The sequence below is a fragment of the Salvelinus sp. IW2-2015 genome, linkage group LG37 (assembly GCF_002910315.2).
Source record: "Salvelinus sp. IW2-2015 linkage group LG37, ASM291031v2, whole genome shotgun sequence".
Classification (NCBI taxonomy): Eukaryota; Metazoa; Chordata; class Actinopteri; order Salmoniformes; family Salmonidae; genus Salvelinus; species Salvelinus sp. IW2-2015.
The window spans coordinates 10,978,847-10,983,970 of NC_036876.1; the positions used below are offsets into that span (position 1 = coordinate 10,978,847).

A 5,124-nucleotide genomic window follows, 5' to 3' on the forward strand; every position below is an offset into this window, starting at 1 on the left:
GACTAGTTGAGTATCTGGAGCATCAGCATTTGTGGGTTCGATTACAGACTCAAAATGGCCAGAAACATAACTTTCTTCTGAAACTCATCAATGAAGGCTATTCCATGCGAGAAATTKCCAAGAAAYTGAAGATCTCATACAACGCTGTGTACTACTCCCTTCACAGAACAGAGCAAACTGGCTCTAACCAGAATAGAAAGAGTGAGAGAGAGAGAGAGAGAGACAGGAAGTAGAAATTGAGAGAGAGTTACAGGAAGAGAGAAATAGAGAGAGAGATACAGGAAGAGAGAAATGGAGAGAGAGATACAGGAAGAGGAGAGAGAGCGATAGGGAGAGAGAGATACAGGAAGAGAGAGAAAGAGCGATACAGGGAGAGGTAGAGAGCGAGAGAGAGAGAGGGAGAGAGAGAGATACAGGAAGAGATAGATGGAGAGAGAGAGAGAGATCTAGGACGAGAGAGATACAGAGAGAGAGACAGAGAGAGACAGAGAGAGACATAGACAGAGACAGAGACAGAGAGAGAGAGATACAGGAAGAGAGAGATGGAGAGAGATACAGGAAGAGGAGAGAAAGAGCGATACAGGGAGAGGTAGAGAGCGAGAGAGAGAGATCTAGGAAGAGAGAGACACAGGAAGAGAGATGGAGAGACAGATACAGGAAGAGAGAAGAGAGAAAGAGAGATACAGGAAGAGAGAGATGGAGAGACAGATACAGGAAGAGAGAAGAGGAGAGAGAGAGAGAGAAAGAGAGAGAGAGAGAGAGAGAGACAGAGAGAGACAGAGACAGAGCCACATGTCAGTTGCACACCTACACTCACACTGAAAAGGGAAAAGTAGCACACCTTCCCTTCATACATACCACTACTCAATTCCCATGAATTCATTTTTAATAATGCTACCATCTGATCCAGGTGGGAATATATTTTTACAGCGAAGGGCTAGAAGAAAGGTAAATAAGGGCATCCATGCATTCCCATGGTCTGACCAAGCAGATAATGTATAGATTCGTTTTCTATAACAAACTATTATTCCTTAACAGAAATATCTGAATTGTTGGACATTTATCTAAACCAAATAAGCAAAGTAAACTTCGAACAGGTGAATCAACTGAAATCAATAGAAGAGACAGAAAAGTGTCTGGATGACCCTCGAAGCCAGACAGGCTCTTGTTGTGATCGTATCGCTGTACTTAGCAGTATCTGAAAGTGGATGGCTGTGTTTTTTTATTCCTCCTGTTGCCATTCCCACTTGATAAAGGAACCCAATGCCATAAAGAGTGTATTGTCAAATAGTCCAGGTCTGGTACACTACCGCATGAAAAGTAGAAATCAATGGAGAAAGAGTTATTCTGTGCAATACAGACAATACTGTGTGTGATTGTGTAGGTGCAGAGGCATCAATAAGACTGAGCATTTGGCTCAGGCCCTGAGACAACTCTAATGGTGATATTTACTACAGACACTCAATGCTGTTAGATTCTCAGAATAAWTGTTATTATCAGGCTGTGTTATCCCTCCACCTGGGGAGGAAAGAAGACTAAGAAATACATATTTCTGTTGGGGAATCATGTATTGGTTGTGTGTGAGTGTGTTTGTGTGTGCGCATGCCTGTGTGCGTTGCTTGTGTGCCTGTACATACGTGTGTGCATTCTCATACAGCATTCATACATATTCTCCGCAAACATTACTTGCAAAAAAATATTACATTCATGTCCCCGTTGTCACATGATGACCCAAGCGATTATTGTATCCGTGCAACATGCAATACAAAGGGATGCAAATCAGATCTTATACTCTATCCTCCCCTTTCCTCCCTTCTCCATCTCCACAGCTATTGAGATGCCCAAACGGATGCATTAATCAATTTGACTGTCTCTTCATGTTCCAGTGGCCACATCGCTGTGTACTACTCCCTTCACAGAACAGAGCAAACTGGCTCTAACAAGAATAGAAAGAGTGGGAGGCCCCGGTGCACAACTGAGCAAGAGGACAAGTACATTAATGTCTAGTTTGAGAAACAGATGCCTCACAAGTCCTCAACTGGCAGCTTCATTAAATAGTACCCGCAAAACACCAGTCTTAACGTCAGCAGTGAAGAGGCGACTCCGGGATGCTGGCCTTCTAGGCAGAGTTGCAAAGAAAAAGCCAATGTTATGGCATGGTGGAACGTCTGTCAGTTTCTATGGAGCAGATGGACCTCGAGATTTAATAAGGACAAAACTGTGTTAACACAGTGACAGCAAAGGGTCACTAATAAAGACAAAGTGATGGTAAATCACAGATGGGTCCGGCTATTAGTGGCACTGGCATTATAATTTCTTCCGACTTCAACGTGGCCCCTTCTTGGAAATCTGGGGATTGGCTGGGGGAGTTTACACAGACAGTATTATGTYCACGTTGTCTCCAGAGTGCTTTATGTCCTTAGTATTGAAATCTAACATTGACTATAATGGCTCGTATCCATCATTGCACTCTGTCTTGTGTGAACCTGTACCTGTTGCTAGTCGAGAGCAAGAGAGAGAGAGATAACATGCTGAGTCCACCCTTGCACGCCAAGGGCCATATCGTGGTAAGGAGTGGGGGAGGGGTTCAAGTGTCCACACGTAAGCTGACCTACTGACAGGACTCCCATTGTCTTGGTTTAATATACACTGACACTCCCACCCCCCTCAAACGTCGTTCCCCCGCACTTTCATACAATTTCCATATAATTTCATCTTGCATTGAGAATAGTATCCACACAGTCCCTGCACTCCCAACTGTATGTTATTAAAAGCTTTTAAATGCAGCAACTCTTGGCAGCCTTGTTGCCAAGGAAACAAATTAAACCCGCTCTCYCATTCTACTCCCTCCCTCGAGGCTCACATTTCAAATCTGTTTTCCCTGTAATCTCTGGCCTAACTCGTTGCGTTTCAGCTAAAAGCTTTTTGTTGTGGCATTGGAGCCAGAGAGCCAGAGAGGACATGAGAGACAGGGAATGGTTAAGAGAGCTGGGGGAGGAAGAAAGAGGGTCCTCCTAGTTGCCAGGGCAACTTGACATCACAGTGACGATTTCCTCCATTTAAAAGCTTTTAACCGGATCCCTCTCCTGCCCTAGGCCCCATTTTGAGTCCTCTTTCAGCTAAACTCGGGGGAAAAGCACAGGCAAAGCAGAGCGGTGAGTGGCTGTTTGCAACCACATTCCACTGACGACTGCTAGAAACACCTTAGAGCAGAAAAGGGCTTTCAAACTAAACCGTTTTGGAGGCCTATTTTTGTTTACCAAACCAAACCAGGAATAGAGTACTTTCGAGTGGGCTTTCAAAATGGCCACCGAGGACAGTTTCAATTACCTCTTCATGGGCCACAGCGAGAAACACAGAAGGGCCCGAAACTGGACCGATGCGGAGATGAAGGGGCTCCTGTACGTCTGGGAACAGAACGTCGCTGAGCTGAAGAAATGCAAGAGGAATGCCAAGATCTATGAGAAAATGGCCCAGAGGTTCTTCGAGCTCACGGGAGAACAGCGCCACCGGGAGGAGATCAAGATGAAAATCACCAACATGTCTTTCCAGTACAGGCAAGTGTAAGAAATACAYAATTTATTTGTTTGGATGGAAAGAGGTGGCAACATAAATCCATTAAAATATTATATTGTATGAACTTACTTAAATATCCACAGAGAGAGTAGACAAACGTGGGCTATTTCTTGAGAATTTAACCCCACGGGTATCAGAGCAGCATGCATACCTAGAACTCAATACAGGCAGCTATGATACCTGTAAACCCAGATGTCTGATGCCCACTACTGGACCCAAACCAATATATACCATCCTTAACTTCTGTCCTTCTTTGACAGGAAAATGAAGTGCACGACCAATGGGAGTGGAGGTACCCCGGACTGGCCGTACTACAAAGCCATAGAGAAGATCCTCACCAAGACTGCCGATAATGGGACTATGAACCCATTTGAGCTCCAGTCTTCGGGCCCCTCCACCTCCACGGAGGCCTCGATGTCCCATGCGGAGGGCCTCCCCATGGGCGTCCTTCCGGAGTACACAGGCTCCTCTGATGAGATGGAAATGAGGGAGGACCTGGGTGGATCGGAGAGCTCTGGCAGTCTGCATTCCGGGCTTCCTTGTCCTGAGTAAGGCCATGTTTACATATTGGTCTTCAAATGAGGGAACAGAGAGAGAGAGAGAGAGAGAGAGAGAGAGAGAGAGAGAGAGAGAGAGAGAGAGAGAGAGAGAGAGAGAGAGGAGAGAGAGAGAGAGAAAGAGAGTGGTATCAAGCTGAGGTATTGAGCTAAACTGCCCACCCTTGCCAAGAGGGGTCCTCCATTGTCATTGGTAGGGTGTGATAAAGAGTCTCCACAAGGTTCTCTAAGTGATAAAGATGAACAATGAATTGTGATGATAGTTAGTTAGCATGAAAGTACTTAGCATACAGTGAGTTTACTTTAATTTCAACCTCTTCTTTAGTTCCTGGCTTATCCCAGAAACCGTTTAATTGAAAAAGGTTCCTACATATGGAGAGAAAAACATATCCATGAAATCTATTGAGTACTTGCATAAACTCTCTATAAATTGTGTCATTACCATTACTTTGACTAACAAAACCACTTTCTGTTCAGTTCCCACCCGGCACCGGCCAAGAGGAAAAAAGTACACCAGCACCTCTCCCTGAAGCGGTGGAAGCTGAAGGTGATGGAGGCARTGCTACAGGAGCAGCGGAAGGTGAGCCGGGCGGTGGAGGAGACGTGCCGCGAGGTAAGCCGCGTCATGCACCAGCAAAACTTCCTCCAGGTGCAGAGCCTACAGCTCCAGGAGCGCATGATGAACCTGCTGGAGAAGATGATTCAGCCACCCGCTGCCCCGACACCCGCCTGGGGTGCTGCTGCCCAGCCAGGGGTCAAAGAGCCAGGGCAGGGGTGAAGGGTCAAGGGTGAGGGGTCAAGGGGGGTGGGGGTGATCAATATATAGCTATTCTAGAAAATAAATTCTATATATGACAAAATGCTATAAGGCTATGCTTGGTGATCGCTATGGCTATGCTAGAAAGGACCTGCTATATGGCACTTTTTAACAACTGATTGATAGCGAATACTGACTGTAATTGTCAATCTCACCCTTACCCCTAACCTGGAC

At 45.7% G+C, this 5,124-nt stretch overlaps 1 pseudogene; it reads left to right on the forward strand.

Annotated features, from left to right (window-relative positions):
* The first annotated feature begins 2,528 nt into the window (after window positions 1-2,528).
* On the forward strand, window positions 2,529-4,911 carry LOC111960193 (myb/SANT-like DNA-binding domain-containing protein 1; annotated as a pseudogene).
* The last annotated feature ends 213 nt before the right edge of the window (window positions 4,912-5,124 follow it).